This window comes from Glandiceps talaboti, chromosome 21 (assembly GCF_964340395.1).
Source record: "Glandiceps talaboti chromosome 21, keGlaTala1.1, whole genome shotgun sequence".
NCBI classification, from domain to species: Eukaryota; Metazoa; Hemichordata; class Enteropneusta; family Spengelidae; genus Glandiceps; species Glandiceps talaboti.
Window position 1 is genome coordinate 4,446,242 of NC_135569.1, and position 21,530 is coordinate 4,467,771.

The following is a 21,530-nucleotide window of genomic DNA, read 5'->3' on the forward strand; positions in this document are numbered from 1 at the left end:
CGCGATATGGCGTCTGTAATGACGTCAGTTGATGACGTCACACATTGCGTCAAAATGACACCAATTGATGACATCACAAAATATGTTAGCTGATGACGTATTGAGATTTCATGCATTCCATTTGTCATTGGGCAACTAAGTATTGATAACGTGCACGTGACATAAAGTCCAACTATTAATTAATTTGTGAAACTTTGTACTGTCAACTTGATAATTGATTTTCGTACAGAAAAAAGGAGAATTCACATTCATGGGTGTGAAAAATAATGATGTATTCTGGATAGGGAAGGTTAGCTGTATGCAAAGAAAGTGTATTTGGAGAGTGAACTCAGAACCTGTGATTTATTACATCTATTTTCTGTCAATGTTTTACGATCATGTTAACATATACCGTGATGAGAAAATTGTCAGTACGTTGTATACTCCTTAAAATTATGTGATTTGTTTATTCGTTTTGTGTTAAATATTTATTATTTGTCATTTGTTAAGATGTGGTATAACAGTTTCACGCACAACATTTTTATACTAAAGAAAAGATGGCATATTTTGATAAGTGAATAAACTGAGAGATATTTCAATTCCCAAGATCATGAGATTCGCTAACATGTGCAAATTCTCTAATTTCCGGAATTCCGAATTTAACCGAATGGAAAAAGATTAGAGCAATGACTGGGAAGATTTATGTAAGCATTTGTTTGATTTAAAGGTCTGAATACTCACATGGACTATTCATATTTTACCAGGAGATATGTTTGTTAAAATGTGGTGTGCCAAGTTCAACTTCTACTCTATAACTTGATGTTTACAGATTCATATACTAGTGTATTACGTGTGTACATTTGATAACTATTACAAAAAATATTTCAAGCATATTTAAATTAATTTTCGTAACCTAGAGACTATGTGTACTTTACTATAATCACATTGTTTAAATCACATTTATACGTTTTTACGTTTTTATTGGTATCACGTGACATTTCAAATTTCATGGACATGGTGTGTGTAATGTTTACTCAAAAGTTAAATCTACTTATAATAACAACTGTTACAATTTTGTAGAGTCTAGAGACATTTAGATATAAAATGTAGATTTACATCGAACCAGTGTTGAATTCTAAAGCATATTTCGGGATCTTGGGTTGTGCTATTTGGCAGGGTTGGGCCCTTGAAGAAAAGGAATAGAATTATAATCAACAAAAAGTAATTTACACTATATTGAGGATAACATTGCTTCTATCTATCAGTTCTTAAAATAACTGATGCATTAAGCGAGGTTCCATTAGGGAGAGTCCAATATTACATGGGAGGGGTCCGGAGTATGCCCCTGTAGAGTGCTGTATTTTGCTCTTGATCACAATTCCAATGCAAACAAATGCATAAAAGGATAATGAGTACTCCCCCCCCCCCTCTGGCCAGTCCAAGAGCCTAAACCAGTCTTAGTGTAAGTCATTCTATAGATGTATCAAATCGTTATGATGTGAGTGTTTAGTATGTAATTATATCAGTATTTGACCAGAATGCGAAAATATAACTAAGGAGGATTGTATACTACAGTAGTTTGAGTGACATCATCATAACTAAGGAGTATAGTAACAGTAACATGGTGTATTCATAACCAGATAGTATTATTCTATTTACAGTGACGTCATCATAACTAGGGAGTATTGCACTATTTACACTGGTGTCACTATAACAAGGGAGTATTTTACATTTCTAATTACCTTGACGTCATAACTATGGATCATTTTGCTACAGTTACTTCATTATAACGTAGGAGTATTGTACTCATTATAGTGACGTCATTATAACTAGGGAGCATTGTACTAGTTACAGTGACGTCATAACTATAAAGTATTGTACTAGTTACAGTGACGTCATAACTAGGAAGTATTGTACTAGTTACGGTGACGTCATAACTTGGGAGTATTGTACTAGTTACAGTGACGTCACTACTTGAAAGTATTGTACTAGTTACAATGACGTCATAACTAGGAAGTATTGTACTAGTTACGGTGACGTCATAACTTGGAAGTATTCTACTAGTTACAGTTACGTCAGCATTGTTTATTAAGTTGAAGTTTGATGGATTCGTACAAAAGTTATGTTGGTAAATGGCAATGTGTAATATTACCAAGTATTGTGGTATAAGTCAGTCGTATCGTCTCAAAATTGAATGATGTCTTGCATCTATTATGAAGACAGTAAAACAGTTTGTTATTTCAACAACGCACTTTGATTAAGTACCTGTGTTCTTGTCCTGGTAAATTTCCATACATGTATTAGAACACTTACAATGTTGTAAATTTGTCAGTGTATACTTTTCACATATTACTCATGTGTCTAATAAAACTTGTAAACAACAGTGTTGAATGTTTGAATTGGGTGTTTGGGTGACGTCATGTTACAATTTGGTGCTAACAAAGAGATGTTTACAATTTGAATCAAATCTGATGAAGGGAAAAGCTTCGTCTAACCTCACTCACTCACTCACTCACTCACTCACTCACTCACTCACTCACTCACTCACTCACTTCACTCGCTGGCTGGCTGGCTGGCGGAGAAAATAACTAACAGACAGACAGACAGACTGACTGACTGACTGACTGACAGGCTGACTGGCTGGCTAGTTGGCTGGTTGGATGGCTGGCTGGCTGGCCGACAGACTGACAAAATGACTCATCGACTAACCAACTGACTGACTGACTGACTGACGGATTGATTGATTGATTCATTGATTTGGTTGTGTGATTGATTGATTGTGTGATTGAGTGAGTGATTGATTTGCTCCACTTTCATTTTTTTACTTCTTCTCTAAAATGGGTTTGACTTTTCATGACCAAAGTAAAAACAAAAGTTCAAAACTTTTAATTCCGTTACTAGTACGTTAAGTAAAGTGTTCATGACATCAAATGTATTGTTAGATTCTTCTTGTTCTCGAATGGTTTATATGCTTACTAATAAACGTCCATTCATTGCAAGAAAAGGTAAGAAAGTGTTTTGTCATTCAAAGTAACTAAACAAGGTTATCGTACTCACGGTACATGGCTTACTGTCAAGAAAATTACGTAAGTCCTTTTAAGTGTTGTATTCAGATTGTCAAAAGGGTAGATGCAACTTTACAATTGAATTCTACAACAAGACATCAGACATTCAAGGCAGTCGACAACAGGAGAGTTGGATAGTCGAAATGTGTCTTGTGCTGTTCATTTGAACGACTCATTGCCACCAGCACAGCTCCGACCATTTGAAATATCACCAAGGCATTGCCACTATACAGGTAAGGGCTAAGTCATTTCGTGTAAGTACTCGTCAATTGCGACGTCAGAGATTGAGCTAAGGCTCTTTGTAACTTCTACTCTTCAATTCACACCTGTCTTGCACGGAGTACAATGGAAACCAGATCACTTGAAAACTAAGGTTACGCGGTGTAGCAAAATTTCTTACGAATATTGCTACATGTTATTGTCTGGCTGCTTTTCGTCATCTGGACAGACTTTCTTTGCCTGCGCAACAAACATCAAGACAGCCTGTCGCCAAATCACATACAATGTAACAACATATACTTAGGCAAGTCGTGATTAAAATGTACAAAAAGTGTACTTGATTATGTGTCATGCCAGACGATAAGATTTAGCAATGTCAGATATTTATATAAGATACACTATACCCAATTTATGTTACAAGGTTTTTGTCACGTCAGTAGACGACGATCTGTTTCATCTTAACAGTCTTCCTTTGCATTATCCCTTTCATTCTAGACACACATATTAGCAGAGAGACACTCAAAATCCATCTTACAATATGGCCAAATAAAAAATTGGGTTTCCGATGACCCTTAATTAGGCCGTCGACCCTAAATATATTTTTTTTACATTCAAACAGGTAAAATGGTGAGAACTTACTTCCATTTCCATGTAAATTTTATTGCTAAAGTATATTTGGTAATTTTTTTTCAAATTCCCATACCAGAGAAATCATGTCTTTCCAGACTGTAAGTTAAATTTATACAGGACAGACTGCATATTATGTTCGTCTTATTTACATATAATTGTCTCCATTTACTTCAATCTGTACACTTCATCAAACAATAACAAGCATTGTGACCAACGAGTACCTTGTCCTGGGGTTGAAACATTCTCTCTATTGTTTGTTGTTGAGTAAACGTTGGTGTCTGCGTATTGCTGCACTGCCTTTAAATGGTTAAGTTCATTTAGAGAAAATATAGCAAGAACACAATCTTGCTATCTTAAAATGTAGAATATGCAGTTTCGTATTGGTGTCTGAGTGGTTGTATCAAACCTCAGACCACTATAAAGATTCGTTAGAGGTCCGAGATCAAACAGAGCCCATGAATATTTGCATAAAATGGGGTGTACTTTGTCTTTTTTGGATCAAAACATCCAAGGAAACTCATTTTCAAGTCACCTTGGTTATCACAGTTTGTTCATAACACGTTTTATTCCCATCTATAGAAAATACACTGTGGTAGAAGGACACTGAAACAAACTGAGAATGTGGTACCATGGCCCAAACTAAAGCCAAAATGAAGAACGTGAAGAAAAAGATGAAAGAGAGAGGCTGTACCGTCCTCTTTGTGCAATATTTCAAGGATATTGACTGTGGAAACTTTGTAAAAAACTTTGCAATGTTTGCAGCAATGCTTGGCTATATATTCGCTGGTGGGGTCATGTTCAATTATTTGGAAGGGGATTGGAACTCTGACATGGAAAACAATGCAACTTTACTTATTAATCAAACTACGACTAAGGACATCGAAAGGGAACTCATGGAGAACCTATACATGAATGCATCAGAGCTCACCAAAGACGAATGGATTTATTTCGCTTCAAGAGAACTGAGCATGCTGCGTGAAAACGTCCTTGAACTGGAGAAAGAGTACGAACGGGCTACATCTTTCCGGCGCTGGACCCTTTTCTCCTCGTGTTTCTACTGTGTTGGCGTTATGAGTACTCTAGGTAAGTACAAAAGTACGATTATTCTCAATATAGTTACAATGTATATGCCAATTTCATATAAAAAAAAGTTTCTGTGAAATTTCCATTTATGAAAAAGAGATTATCTTTATCTTTGTATAAGCCCAATAAAAATGTTATTAACTACAAAAAAAATTGTCGCGCGAGCCTGACGATAAAATGAAGCAATGGTTTTTGTTCGGCCAACCAACTGATTTTCATTGTAACTTTTGGTGTATTCAGTTTTGGTTTGTTTGTTTGTTTGTTTGTTTGTTTGTTTGTTTGTTAAATGTTGCTTTACTCTAATTATTTGACAGGCTATGGTTCCGTTGATCCGATAACTCCAATGGGACGAATGGTTTGTATCGTTTACACAATGATTGGCATCCCTATGTTCCTGTCTTTCTTGACCAACTTCAGTGAGATCGTTATCACGCCTTTAAGGTACTGCACTCGACGAATGAACCGATCAGAGCACTGTAAATGTATGAGGGTAATTTCGGTACACCATCGCCCCCCTGCTGGTGGACAGTCTGTTCAAGATCCAAAAGTTGGAATCGAGGATGAAAATCAGAACAAAAGAGACGGAACTATTTTGCAAAGGAGAGAAGATGATCAGAATGAAATACCCCTTGATACATTTGACGGAATCGTAAAAGTTGAGAACGTTGTCAACCATACAATGCCAAATATAGAAGACTTGACTGGAGACAAGAAAGAGGATGGAGACGGTCAAAATGAAATTGTCTCGCACCTTCTTGGTGGATTGAAATCGGACGTGAATGTAGCCTTGTCTGAAGATAAAGACGGTCCTAAAGATGACGGTGAAGATAAAAATGAAACAGTATCTCTATTGATGGATGGACTGAAGATGGGTGACGAGGGCTTAATGAATGATGGACGCCAGCGTGGGGATACAAAAGACAGCGAGGGTGCCAATAAAGATGACAAAGATGCTAATGATGGTGAAACGAATGAAACTGTTTCTCTTCTGATGGATGGACTTCAAATGGGTGCTGACATGTTAGCAACTGATGGCGACATTCCTATAGATATGACAGACAAATTGGAATCTATGGTAGACAGCAAAGATGGTAATGATAGCGATGATGAAAATGCAGCGTTTTCCCTACTCATGGATGGACTTAAAATGGGTGCTGAGGTGGCGTTTGAAAAGTTAGCAAAGGATGGTGACAATCCTATTACAGAGATCACAGATAATCCGACTGATATCTTGTCTGCCTTATCTGATGGATTAAAGTCCGGCACAGGGTTAGTTCCAGACATTTTAACAAATGACAAAGATGATTCTAACGATAAGAAGGACGGCGATGATGGAAATGGTGTCTCGTTCTTAATGGATGGATTGTTAGATGGCGCTGAAATGGCTATCGAAACTTTTGCTGGAAACGGCCCGGGAGGTAGCGGAGATCCCAATACAAATATCCCATTAGAGGAAATGATATCAGTTGAGGAAATGGCACTCGGAATGATACCAATTGACCTAGGTCCAATGGAAGGAACTGGAGACAACGGAGGTGGCAAACAAGGTGCAAATGGTCCAAACATGAAGAAAGGCAAAAATCACCCCGTGCTTTTTCTCTCTGTAATTCTGTTATTGTGGATCGTATTGGGTTCCCTTTTCTTGATTAAGTTACACCCCGAATGGACTTATTTAGATGCATTCTATTTCACTATCATTACCTTCACAACCATTGGTTTCGGTGATCTTGTTGTCATGGATACGGGGCACGGAGAGAGCAATACAATAAGACTGACTATGTTAGGAGCTTATATCGTTATAGGGCTGGTGGTGATATCTATTGCTCTAGATGCAGCACGAAGACAAGTAAATGTACTGATGGGGAGACTTCTGAGGAAGATATTGATCACACAACGAAAGCATTGTAAATGGATTCCTGTCAGGAGAGTCTGTTTACTGATAAGAAGATTCAAACCACCTCGTAGAAGGCGCAAAAAGTAAATCTACCTAGCTGATGATATGATGTAGAAAGCATGAATCATCTCGGTACGCCTGTCAGGAGGGCTATTCATTTTACATATATTGTAGGGGTGTCTCAAGAAACCACTTTTAAGGCAAATCCCCCCCCCCCCCCAGATAAAATAAGAACGCGCTCCTCGGTCATTAAGCAATCAACAGACAGTAACATAACAATCTTTATACCATGAATTATTTACTAGAATTCAAAATCGTGTTCATGACACCAGGTCAGCGCTAGCCCAGTGGCCCATCCCAAGAGCCTAAACCAGGTTTAGTGTAAGTCATTCTATAGATGTGTCATTTATCGTTATGATATGAATGTTTAGTATGTAATTATGTCAGTATTTCACCAGAATGCGAAAATATAACTTTAGAAGGAGAATTGTATACTACAGTAGTTTGAGTGACGTCATCATAACTAAGGAGTATAGTACCAGTAACATGGTGTATTCATAACCAGATAGTATTGTTCTATTTACAGTGACGTCATCATAACTAGGAGGTATTGCACTATTTACACTGGTGTCACTATAACAAGGGAGTATTTTACATTTCTAATTACCTTGATGTCATAACTAGGGATCATTTTGCTACAGTTACTTCATTATAACTAGGGAGTATTGTCTAGTTACAGTGACGTCATAACTAGGGAGTATTGTACTAGTTACAGTGACGTCATTACTAGGGAGTATTGTACTAGTTACAGTGACGTCATAACTAGGGAGTATTGTACTAATTACAGCAACGTCATAACTTGGGATTATTGTACTAGTTACAGTGACGTCATAACTTGGAAGTATTGTACTAGTTACAGTGACGTCAGCATTGTTTATTAAGTAATGTCGATAAATGGCAATGTGTAATATTACCAAGTATTGTGGTATTAGTCAGTCGTATCGTCTCAAATTTGAATGATGTCTTGCATCTATTATGAAGGACAGTAAAAATACCTCGTTATTTCAAACTTATGTGTCTAATAAAACTTGTAAACAACAGTGTTGAATGTTTGAATTGGGTGTTCGGGTGACGTCATGTTACAATTTGGTGCTGACAAAGAGATGTTTTACAATTGATTTAAGTCCCATCAAGGGAAAAGCTTCGTTCAAACTCACTCACTCACTCACTCACTCGCTCACTCGCTGGCTGGCTGGCTGGCTGGCTGGCTGGCTGGCTGGCTGGTTGGTTGGTTGGTTGGTTGGTTGGTTGGTTGGTTGGTTGGTTGGTTGGTTGGTTGGCGAAAAAATGACGAACAGACTGACTGACTGACTGGCTGGCTGGCCGACAGACTGAAAAAATGACTCATCGACTTACCAATCGACTGACTGTTTGGTTGGTTGGTTGGTTGGTTGGTTGGTTGGTTGGTTGGTTGGTTGGGTGGGTGGGTGAGTGAGTGAGTGAGTGAGTGAGTGAGTGAGTGAGTGAGTGAGTGAGTGAGTGAGTGAGTGAGTGAGTGAGTGAGTGAGTGAGTGAGTGAGTGAGTGAGTGAGTGAGTGAGTGAGTGAGTGAGCGAGCGAGCGAGCGAGCGAGCGAGCGAGTGAGTAGTGGGTGGGTGGGTGGGTGGGTGAGTGAGTGAGTGAGTGAGTGAGTGAGTGAGTGAGTGAGTGAGTGTGATTTGCTCCATTTTCAACAATTGTTTACTTTTGATATCATTTGTTTTTCTCTAAAAATGGGTTTGACCAAATTAAAAACAAAAGTTCAAAACTTTTAATTCCGTTACTAGTTATAGTACGTTAAGTAAAGCGTTCATGACATTGTATATATTGTTCTTGTTCTCGGATGGTTTATATGCTCACTAATAAACGTCCATTCGTTGAAAGAAAAGGAAACAGTATTTTTATTATTCAAAGTAACCCAAACAAGGTTATCGTACTCATGGCACATGCCAATGAACACGTAACAGAAAATTGGTAAGTCCTTTTTAATTGTTGTATTCAGATCTCCAATTCAAAAAAGATAGCAGCAACTTTACCACTGAAATCTACAACAAGACATCAGACATTCAAAGCAGTCGACAACAGGAGAGTTGGACAGTCGAAATGTGTCTTGTGCTGTTGATTTGAACGCATTGCCACCAGTACTGCTACGACCATTTGAAATATCACCGAGGGGTGTAGAATGTGCTGTTTCCTATTGATATATATATATGCGTTGTTGTCTCAGAGTCCATGAATATTTTGCATAAAAAAAATTGGGTCTACTTTGTTTGTGTTAACAACAGACAGTGGAGGGGACATCAAAGGAAATTAATTTGCAAGTTATCTAAGTTTGTACATGACACGTTTCATCCCCGCCTCGTCTATAGAAAATACACGGTGGTAGAAGGACACTGAAACAAACTGTGAATGTGATATCATGGTCCAAACTAAAACCAAAATGAAGAACGTGAAGAAAAAGATGAAAAAGAAAGGCTGTGCCGTCCTCTTTGTGCAATATTTCAAGGAAATTGACTGTGGAAACTTTGTGAAAAACTTTGCAATGTTTGCAGCAATGCTTGGCTATATATTCGCTGGTGGGGTCATGTTCAATTATTTGGAAGGGGATTGGAACTCTGACATGGAAAACAATGTAACTTTACTTATTAATCAAACTGCGACTAAGGACATCCAAAGGGAACTCATGGAGAACCTATACATGAATGCATCAGAGCTCACCAAAGACGAATGGATTTATTTCGCTTCAAGAGAGCTGAGTATAATGCGTGAAAACGTCCTTGAAATGGAGAAAGAGTACGAACGGGCTACGTCTTTCCGGCGCTGGACCCTATTCTCCTCGTGTTTCTACTGTGTTGGCGTTATGAGTACTCTAGGTAAGTACGATAGTACGATTATTCTCAATATAGGTACAATGTATATGCCAGACAATAAAATGTAGCAATGTTGGGAAGATTTTTGTCGCGCCTGACGATAAAATGAAGCAATGAATTTTGTCCGGCCAACCAAAATTTTGTTTCAGTTTTCATGGTTTTCATTGTATATTTTGGTGCATTGACTTTTGGTTTGTTTGTTAAATGTTGCTTTACTCTAATTATTTGACAGGCTATGGTTCCGTTGATCCGATAACTCCAATGGGACGAATGGTTTGTATCGTTTACACTATGCTTGGCATCCCTATGTTTCTGTCTTTTTTGACCAACTTCAGTGAGATTGTTATCACGCCTTTGAGGTACTGCACTCGACGAATGAACCAATCAGAGCACTGTAAATGTATGAGGGTAACTTCGGTACACCATCGCCCCCCTGCTGGTGGACAGTCTGTTCAAGATCCAAAAGTTGGACTCGAGGATAAAAATCCGAACAAAAGAGACGGAACTATTTTGCAAAGGAGAGAAGATGGTCAGAATGAAATACCCCTTGATACATTTGACAGAATCGTAAAAGTTGAGAACGTTGTCAACCATACAATGCCAAATATAGAAGACTTGACTGGAGACAAGAAAGAGGATGGAGACGGTCAAAATCTTGGTGGATTGAAAACGGATGTGAGTGCAGCCTTGTCTGAAGATAAAGACGGTCCTAAAGATGATGGTGAAGATAAAAATGAAACAGTATCTCTATTGATGGATGGACAGAAGATTGGTGACGAGGGCTTAATGAATGATGAACGCCAGCGTGAGGATACGAAAGACGGTGATGGTGCCAATAAAGATGAAAAAGATACTAGCGATGGTGAAAAGAATAAAATTGTTTCTCTTCTGATGAATGAACTTCAAATGGATGCTGTGACCTCACTGAATGATGGAAGCAGTCCTATAGATCTGACGGACAAATCAGAATCTATTGTAGACAGCACAGATGATAATGATAGTGATGATGAGAATTCAGAGGAAATGATATTAGTTGATGAAATGGCACTCGGAATGATACCAATTGACCTAGGTCCAATGGAAGGAACTGGAGACAACGGAGGCGGCAAACAAGGTGCAGATGGTCCAAACATGAAGAAAGGCAAAAATTATCCCATGCTTTTTCTTTCCATAATTATGTTATTGTGGATCGTATTGGGGTCCCTTTTCTTGACTAAGTTACACCCCGAATGGACTTATTTAGATGCCTTCTATTTCACTATCATTACCTTTACAACCATTGGTTTTGGTGATCTTGTTGTCATGGATACGGGGCATGGAGAGAGCGATACAATAAGACTGACTATGTTAGGAGCTTATATCGTTATAGGCCTAGTGGTGATGTCCATTGCTCTAGATGCTGCACGAAGAGAAGTAAATGTACTGATGGGGAGACTTCTGAGGAAGATATTGATCACACAACGAAAGTTTTGTAAGTGCATTCCTTTCAGGAGAGTCTGTTTACTGAAAAGAAGATTCAAACCACTTCGTAGAAGGCTTAAAAAGTAAATCTACCTAGCTGATATGATGTAGAAAGCATGAATCATCTCGGTACGCCTGTCAGGAGGGCTATTCATTTTACATATATTGTAGGGGTGTCCCAAGAAACCACTTTTAATGAAAATGCTCCTCCCCAGATAAAATAAGAACGCTCCCTAATTTGACCTCGGTCATTAAGCAATCAACAGACAGTAACATAACAATCTTTATGCCATAAATTATTTACTAGAATTCAAAATCATGTTCATGACACCAGGTCAGCGCTAGCCCAATGGCCCATCCCAAGAGCCTAAACCAGTCTTAGTGTAAGTCATTCTATAGATGTATCATTTATCGTTATGATATGAGTGATTAGTATGTAATTATATCAGTATTTCACCAGGATGCGAAAATATAACTAAGGAGAATTGTATACTACAGTAGTTTGAGTGATGTCATCGTAACTAAGGAGTATAGTAACAGTAACATGATGTATTCATAACCAGATAGTATTATTCTATTTACAGTGACGTCATCATAACTAAGAGATATGGCACTATTTACTCTAGTGTCACTATAACGAGGGAGTCTTTTACATTTCTAATTACCTTGACGTCATAACTAGGGATCATTTTGCTACAGTTACTTCATTAAGATTGTTATTGTACTATTATAAGATTATTAACTTGGAATAAAAGAAGACTATACACCTGGAACAAAATGTCGTCTGGCTTGACAAAGCTCTGATTTACACTTCTTCAATTTATCATCTGACCTCAGGTCACTATTAGAGAAGACCTGACTCAACAAAAATCTTACCCACACACGACAGTGCTACATTTTATCGTCTGGATCAAAAATCTTACCGACAGCGCTACATTTTGTCTTCTTACTCAACAAAAATCTTACCAACAGTGATACATTAACATTTTATCGTCTGACTCATCAAAAATCTTATAAACGGTGCTACATTTTATCGTCTGGATCAAAAATCTTACCAACAGCTACATTTAATCGTCTGACTCAACAAAAATCTTACCAACAGTGCTACTTTTTATCGTCTGGCTCAACAAAATCTTACCTACAGTGTCACATTTTACCGTCTTGCTCAACAAAATCTTACTACAGTGCTACATTTTATCGTCTGGCTCAACAAAAATCTTACCAAGTTACTAACAGTGCTACATTTTATCGTCTGACTCACAAAAACCTTACCTAGGCCTATAGGCTACAGTGCTACATTTTATCATCTGGCTGGCTGGCTGGATATGGTTGGTTGGTTGGTTGGATGGAGGGATACAAATCTGGTATTGACCTTCTGTAAAGGAGTAGACTAAATGGGCTAAGAAACTTGTACCCTATCCCTACAAATATATACAATTAAGACGAAAAAATAAGCACAGCAGACGTGAAATACGGTAAATGTATTCTAGTACTATCGCCCGTACGTAAATTTTGAAACCCCTATCTTAAGCACAATGATATAAAATTTAATATTTTTACATTCCTAGGGGGTCATTTTCAAAATGGCCGCCTCCAGTGAGGAGTCTGGCGAACCTCTGTGTTGTTGTGAATATGTTAACGTAAAAGGAGAGAAAAGTCACGTTTTAGCACTGTTATGTGATTGTGAAGCTGTTGATGATACATGTGACAGGTATGGCAAACTCTAAGATATATATGTAGTGTGTTCTGTCATGTAATACCGAACTGGGACACGGAAATGTTTAGTCTGCACTTGGAGTAACCATGGATGTATCTCACTAATACATCCATGGGGAAACTTAGTCCTGCTTGCATGCGGAGTAATCCGGGACTCGATTCTGACAATTGTCCCTCCTACTCCGGAGTCAAGTCAGTAATACAGACTCGTGCACCGTCATGTAAGCAGGACTAGGAGTAACTATACTGTCACGGTGTCACCCCTGGTCAGTATAATATATCTTAGCAGTTGCATCTTGCCTGAAATAAAAACGCTATAGGCATAATGATCATTATCCATCTAACCAACAATGTTGCAAAAGTTATTACTTAGATCATTGTGTACTTCTAATACCAATATATCGTTGTGTACCAATATGTACATATTGTTCTCGTATACCGTACTGATATTAAGTCAACTTCGAAGGAACACAGTTTTCCCATACACTTGACTTATACTGAGGTCGACAAGAGGGTGAAAGTATTATGGGATGTCCATTCCCTTCATTATTCTCGTCACTAAACTATACTGCCAATCTTTTTCTTATCTTATTTTTTTTAATGTATTCCCATCAAATTTTCTGATTCAATTCTATCAATATTATTACTAACAGTCACACACAGAAAGATAAATTAAACACCCCTTTCAACATTGATATGCATGCTTTGAAAGTATCATTTCAGTCAATCACTTGTTTGTGTCAATTTACCACAATGACATGATAATTTAATTGTTTTTCAATCCAATATGGCCCACAATCAAACATTTATACAGTAAATAAAATAATTATTGGTGTCCCAAAGGACAAGACAAAAAAGTAAAATTTGTGTGGAGTGATCTACGAAAATCCTTGCGAGGGTCAGACCAACACAGGCCAATGCAAGCACACATATATAGAGGAGACAGAGAGATCACTCAAAACTAGATTTTTTGGAACATAGAAGACCAAGTTCCAGTACATCTGAAGTCTCCCAGCACATCCAGTCAACATAAACAATGTAAATATTCATGACACTGAAAATAGGGGAATAAAAGAAGTCATATACATCCAGGCACTTAAAACCATCATTAAGCAGAGATAGAGGGCAGTATAAACTTCCAGACACCTATGACCCCTTATTAGGCTCACCTGTCCATAAAGTCATGTGTACTGAATAGTGGGTCAATCTGTTGATAAAGACTGAAGTGTGCAGTCGAAAATTTCAGGTGAAAATTTTCAGTTGTGTTGGGAACAAAAGTTAAATTGAACATTACTAATGTATCACTGTACATGTTAATTACACTAATTAACATGCATATGGTTATCTAACATGTTAATTACACTAATTAACACTTGTTTAACATATCCATATTCATTTATCGACTTATTCTTTAAAATAGAGAAAATTGTCATAAAATAAAAATACCAGCAAAAACAAATAATAGTGTATAGTGTAATAGTGTATAAATAGATACAAGTACACATATTACATATAATTTAAAGTAAAAATAAGGGGTTAAACTCAAAGGATCAGTTCTCTTGTGTTAAGTGTTCCTGAGATGTAGCGTTTCAGCAATATAAGCTCCAAATATGTTAGTATGGGTCTAATAGCGAGATCAAAAATTTTGATCCATGTTGGAATGTTTGTATTAGTGAACGAAGTGATTAATTTTCTAATAGAGTAGAACGCCTTTGTTGCCTTTCTATAAAGTTTGTCTTTTGTTAGATTAAACTTACCATTGGGTTGAAATTCTATCCCTAGATACTTATAACTATATACGATCTCGATATCCAATTGATGTTTTAATAATCTATTATTTCTATTAAATGTTAATACCTTTGTTTTATCTATATTGTTTAACATGCATAGTTATCTTACAAGGGAGGTATTTGATGATGAAAGGAATGTATTCAAGTACTACAATACCTATTGACATACATAATACTCACAGTGGTATTCAAAAAAATGTATACCTATTGTACATTACGTGTGATCTGCATTACTATTGTTTAGCTTACTTTGGAGTGGTTTGATGATTGACAAGTTCACTCAAAATCGAACGTCAATAACTATTTATGAACAGAAAATATGTAGGCTTACTAATGTATTGTTTTACATGTTAATTACACTAATTAACAATTGTTTAACATGAACATTTATCAAACAAGGGAAATATTTAATGATGAAAGGAAGGTATTCAAGTACTCCAATATCTAATGACAGACATACTACTCACATGGACGTTCACAAAAATGTATTCTTATTTATTGTATGTAAATGCAATCTGTACTAAAGTGATTAAATTACACACATTAAGCCTGTTTAAATTCAATAGGAATGTTTGTACAATCATACAGTGACTCGAAAGTAATTCATGACCTTCAGACCTACCCATAGACATATGTTACTTGCATTTGTTTTTGAACAAATGATATTTCATGAATATTATTTTTTCACTAATTATGCTAATTAAGAAACATCATTTTTCACCATGTTCCACCACTTCATTTTTTCTAGACTTTTGTTATTCAGCATAAAATTCTGAGCAAAATGCACTGAAAATTATTTCTGTTGCAATTATGTCAAGGTTTGGCCTAAATTTCCGCTAAAAGATTTGCACTTAGAATTTCAGATGATTTCAATGACGTTAAATATTGTTAAAAGACATAATGAGACTGTATTGTTGTTTAGGTCGTGTTCACTCTGTTCATTCAGGTTAATGGGATCGTAGTTGACCATCGGTATAAGTGCTAAGCCCACTATTTAAACAACAGACCAAAAAAGGAAAAACCCTCACAATCAAATCAAACGATACACTTATTGCAGCTAGTCTTTGCAGACGGAGGAAGTTGATTCTCAGTTCTGACTATGACCCTCTCCTTTCTCTTTTTAGGGACATTGTCAGAATCGAGTTCCATACTTCATTTGCAAGCAGGACAGAGACCATGGTTCTCCGTTCAATATAAAGATACACCATGTACATGGGTATAGGTTTTGCGGACCGAGGTTGTACGGCAGAAGGGCCTGACTTAAGATGTTTCAAATTTAGTAATGATAAAATTTTCTGTGTATATTTTATTTTTTATCCACTACAGGTTCATCCGGTGTCAACCGATTCCAACAAACAACTACACAGCAGTATGGAATACACTATGTGACAGATTACGTATCCCATCATTCCTTGGTTCTGGTGCCCACAGACTGGATGAAGTGTTTGATCCTACAGCTGTTCTACCAATCATCGTCATCCCCACTTCTCTGTTGGTTGCTTCCTGGCACTTCTATTTGACTGTCGTAACTTTTCTTTGCCTACCAGTCATTGCACTGATATATTTTCGTCAAGTTTCAAGAGTAAAACATCGAACAAAGTTCTTCTTTAGCTGGGGGTTGACATCAGTTGTGTGTATTGGGTTTGTATTTTATGTGTACGTGGTTCCTGTACTGCCTTTAACAGATGGGTCATCCATTATTGTTACAATATTAGCTGTTTTTATGTTCCTAGCATTTTTACTGTCCAAGAAAAACCTTGGAATTGTTCGGAGAGTTGACAAATTTCAGAAAAGTAAATATAGAAGGAACGTAAATGCTAGAGAAGATAGTGCAAAGGATAGAGAAGAAATTGTGTCTACATCACGGGAAAACAACCATGGAAGTGTAGGGTGGGATGGTAACCATGGGAATGTAGAAAGTGTCAAACGGAATGGCAAGCATGAAAGATATGAGTTTGCTGAGTCAGGCAGTGTAGTACCTGAAGTGAGTACAGGGATTGTTATACATAACACAGAAAGAGATTCTTGGTGTAATGTGTGTGAAATTAATAAACCACCAAGAACTGGTCATTGTAAAGTATGTCAACATTGTGTACAACGATTGGATCATCACTGTGTCTGGTGAGTTGATTTAGAAATTGAATCACAGTGATTTTGCTAAATGTAGGATCCCTGGTAATATAGAAGAGTAAATCTGGTGAAACTTATGTAAATTATAAGCCCCCCCCCCCCCAACCCTCAGGCTGTTAAATTGTATTCTGTTTATCCATACATAGCCATATCTCTGAAATGCAGTGGCTGATTTCTTTTAAACTTGACATGATGTCAAGAGACCAAGACTTAAAAGTTACCAGAAATTAGTACAAGAGGGGGGACCAGGGCAGAATACATCTCAAACACAAGTACACATACTGGTACTCATACTGTATAGGGTTCTGTGATTTGTAATGTTTTAAACATTACACATAATAACTGTGTTTATTGAAATCAGCAAATTTTACTGAAAATACTACCATGCATTTGCATGGTTTCATGTACATTGTCCGACCTGGAGTGCATTTGCATATATCAATGTGTTGATGTTTTCAGTATTGTGCCGCAGACCAAATAGTATGTGTCCATCATGTGTGTGTGTGTGTGTGTGTGTGTGTGTGTGTGTGTGTGTGTGTGTGTGTGTGTGTGTGTGTGTGTGTGCGTGTGTGTGTGCATGTTTGTGTGCGTGTGTGTGTGTGTGCATGTGTGTGTGTGTGTGTGTGTGTGTGTGTGTGTGTGTGTGTGCGTGTATGTGTGTGTACGTGTGCGTGTGTGTGCTCCCGACAATGCAACTAATTACTAGTACAGCAGATATAATATACATCTTTCTTTTTCCTTACTAGGATTGATAGCTGTATTGGCACAAACAACCACAGATCATTTCTCTGTTCACTGGTACTCATAGTGTTAGTTGGTATACTGGGATCTCATATCAGTCTACAGACAGTCTGTATATATACATATCATCACCAATCATCTATACCCCAGATTGACTGCAGTCGCGTCTATGACGATCAAACGTATGTAAATTACAATTCTGTATACCCCTGTTTGGCAAAAACTGTTGTGTCACTCACATAGTTTAACTTTGACACTACAGCATGAATATATAAGGACAACTCTTCAGACATTATTACCCCTGGCATGGACCTATAGTGGCACAATGGCCCTTTATACTTCCTCGACTTCCTGGGGAGCATACAACTCATTGCAGCCTTTTTAAGTGCATAGGATTAAAGCCTTCACATTGCAACCTCTATCCTACCAGGTCCCCAATTATACAGCTTGGTGGACTGAGGCACAGTCGTGGTTCAAATCTTTCCCAAGGACTTTAGCCATTCAGAATCAAATGGCAGCAATGGGGCTTAAACCTGCAACCTGCAGATTCCAAGCTGGTCACTCTAACCATTCACCCATCATGACTCCACAATTTCTGATTGTGATCATTTTCATTTCTATAATATTCTGTTCCTTTTTTATTTCCAGGAGTGCCCTCGTGTTTGCCTCTATAGTGTATGCCTTGCTTGCTGTAAGTGGGTTTGCAGCATTGCTACTACAGCAGTGTTATCTCATATCACATGGAATTACTTACAGAGAATACAGATTTCAACAACGTACATATTACAGTAAGAAGTTTATCAGAAATTGGATAGAGTTTTTGTGTATGAGAAAAACAAACCATTTACAAATTGTGTGAATTTGTTAGAACTATGCCAAGGGGAGTATGCATTAAAGGGGAACTCCACTATAGGAAATAAAGTCATTTTTGTATACTTTCGAGGGATGGGTAGGAAAGTGAATAACGATTTTTAAATGTTTGCAAAGATCCCTAGCAACAAGACCACACCCATAACAACAGCCATATGATATTGCAAAGATGAAAACTGGGAAGTGGGTTCTGGATTCATTTAATGATTTCACATCATTTATATAAAGTGCAATGGCTGAGAAAAACAGTTGAAATTTGTAAAATGGAGGTCCTCTCCATGACCTTTTGATTTGATGACATTTCTGCATCGTTGTTCTTCCACGAATACATTTACAAGAAGTCATGAAGACTCCCTATCTGACTATTTATTATACCATATCAAACAGTACATGATTGTTTTGATGTTTAACTTGTCATAATTTGAATGTATCTCCAACTCCCTATTTTTTTTAAATTGGCCATATGGATGGCAAGTGGATATTTATTTTGTAATTTTTGTTTAAATGTGATTTTTACTTGCAAAAGCGATGTGAAACAATTTACATTAAGTCTGTGTTTGTAACTTCAAAAATTGTGAAAAATTGAATATATGTGTGTGAACAGTTTGTTATTATATGTACAGAAAATGATTATAAATAAACTTGGTAAACACAAAATAATCACATTGGTCCAATCTGTATAATGCATGCTACATCCCCATATGTAGAAACATCACCATGTATAGGCATCATTGTGAACCACATGCCTTGTAGTTATTGCATTGTCCAAAAAATGCTTGTCACACTCCATATTTTGTTGTGTCATCAGAAGTATGTGGTCTGGCTTGTGAGAATGTGCATTCACTGTAGTTTGATTGATTATTTTACTTTCTACTCTCACAGATAAATATCTAACCATGAAATTATGGTGGATACTTGTTGACTTATACACTTACAAAGACATGTGTTCATTATGTTACACTGTGTTATTGCATACAGATATATTGTGGATAATGGGGGGAAATTAGTGGTTCCACATAACGTGAGAACTACTAGTCAATAAGACTTGCTATGTCAGGGCGCCCCCAACGGCCGTCTCTCGATAAGGAGTTATTTCTAGTGGGGTATCCCCTTCGGCCGATAGGGCAGAGCCCTCTGCGAAGCTCCCAGGAGAGGAGACGTCAGGAGGTCAAAATAAATCCCACAATGCATTGCTCATAACAAAGATGGCGACTTACATGAACATACATGTGATCGATTGGATACTGAGTTAATTGTATCTGCGATTAATAATAAACACACTTTTCAACTAACCCTAATATGGAAATAGTACATAATGAGGTACCTTCTGTATATATCTTACATCGGCACAAATTTCAGGTATGCATCTACGTGTTCTTGGGTTTTATGTTTGTGAACGAACGGACTTTGTTAGATGAAAAATTCAAAAATTCGTCTGCTTCATTGGCAAGTTCAACTACACACATGTATGAATAATATGAACATAGGCTAAGCGTCGTTAGACAGGAGATCGGACGTATAGACATAATTACGCTTTGCACGATTTTCTCGTCATTCCGATTTTACTCAGTATATACAGAAAGAATCAAATACATTTTAACTGAGTCTATAACTTATAAGTAAATTCATGAACTTGAAAATTTGGCTTCGAGAACTTGAGAAGCCTATTATTCTTACCTGTATGGCTACGGTGTAGGTCCAGTACATACGAATGCCAACCGGGAGGAGAATATGAGTCAGATTATAGGTTACAGTGACTGCTGTTTTGAAGGCATCACAGGATTTACTTTGGCCAACCCTTGAAGTAAAGTCAGTTTAATTACTCCAAGGTCAACCCTTCCCCCTTCAGAAAACAAACAAACAACATGTGTTTTTCATCCATCGTCATCATTTAGACGATGCTCGCACCCCTAATATATATTTGAAGTCACTATGACAACCACTGGAATAATATAGAGACTATCCATGGCCTTGAATCTAAAGATATCTTTCTCCACATCTAGCTATACATTACGTATATCTGTGTGCCACCATAGATGTATTAGTGAGACTCACTAATACATCCATGGTGCCACATACATCCATGCATATACTAACAAAGTTAACAACCCATCACAGATGATTGACAGGTGTTGGTAATTGAAACTACACATCACAGTTACTCATTAATATTCAATCAGGTCAATCATGTTTGATATGCAAATAATGTTAACCACAACCTCCACCACCTCTAGTCTGAAAGTAAGTCACATGACATGATATTAATAACATAAATTTATATTAATGCTTCAGTTGTAATAATACAGCTGTTGATGGTAATTTCAGTTTTAGAATGCAATTTGATTAATTGATTACTCTAGACGTGAATGAAGATCTTCAGATTCAAAGCCAAGGAAAACCTGTAAGCTACTTTAATTAAAAGTTACTGTATTCTTTCTTTTGACAGAGGCATAGTAAAACAACCACATGCAGTGCCAACAGTCCAAGCGGTACTAGAGGTAGGAGTTTCCATTTTATCTTTCTTTTATCAATTTCCAATAAAGAAACAATAATGGATCTGGCTAGTTTGTATACTTTGAATAACAGTTTGATTCACCATGATATTCTTCAAAGGAGGCAATAGTAGTGAATAGTGTTACTGAGTGTACTCAAAAACAACACTGAACAGCACACCTAGTGGCCAAACTGTAAAATCTTTTGTTTTTGTGGCAACCAGAATATGGCATATTTTGTATGTTGTTTTTTTATGGGGGATGAACAGTGTTTGTGCTCAGGATGAAAAACCCTGATAACGGAAATGGGGAAAAGTGTATAAGTAGCAGTGCTTCTAATAGAATCTATCATAATTTTGTTTGGGAACCCTGGTAAAATGACACAGAAACTCCAGTAGATTTTACACCCTTAACAAAAACACCGGTGATAATGTTTAGGCCAAGTTCCACAATATCTGCATGCCAAAGCTGGCCCTCTCCTAGATTATTATCTCTGGTCTTTTGTTTTACAGGAGGCGCTAGCCAAGTTCAGCTATGACTACCCACCAAAGA

At 37.2% G+C, this 21,530-nt stretch overlaps 1 long non-coding RNA gene across 1 annotated transcript; it reads left to right on the forward strand.

Moving 5' to 3' along the window:
- The first annotated feature begins 19,705 nt into the window (after positions 1–19,705).
- LOC144451092 (uncharacterized) lies at positions 19,706–21,530 on the forward strand. The gene is made up of 3 exons (XR_013482277.1): positions 19,706–19,845; positions 20,933–20,984; positions 21,491–21,530. It is a non-coding gene; the product is annotated as an uncharacterized LOC144451092 (long non-coding RNA).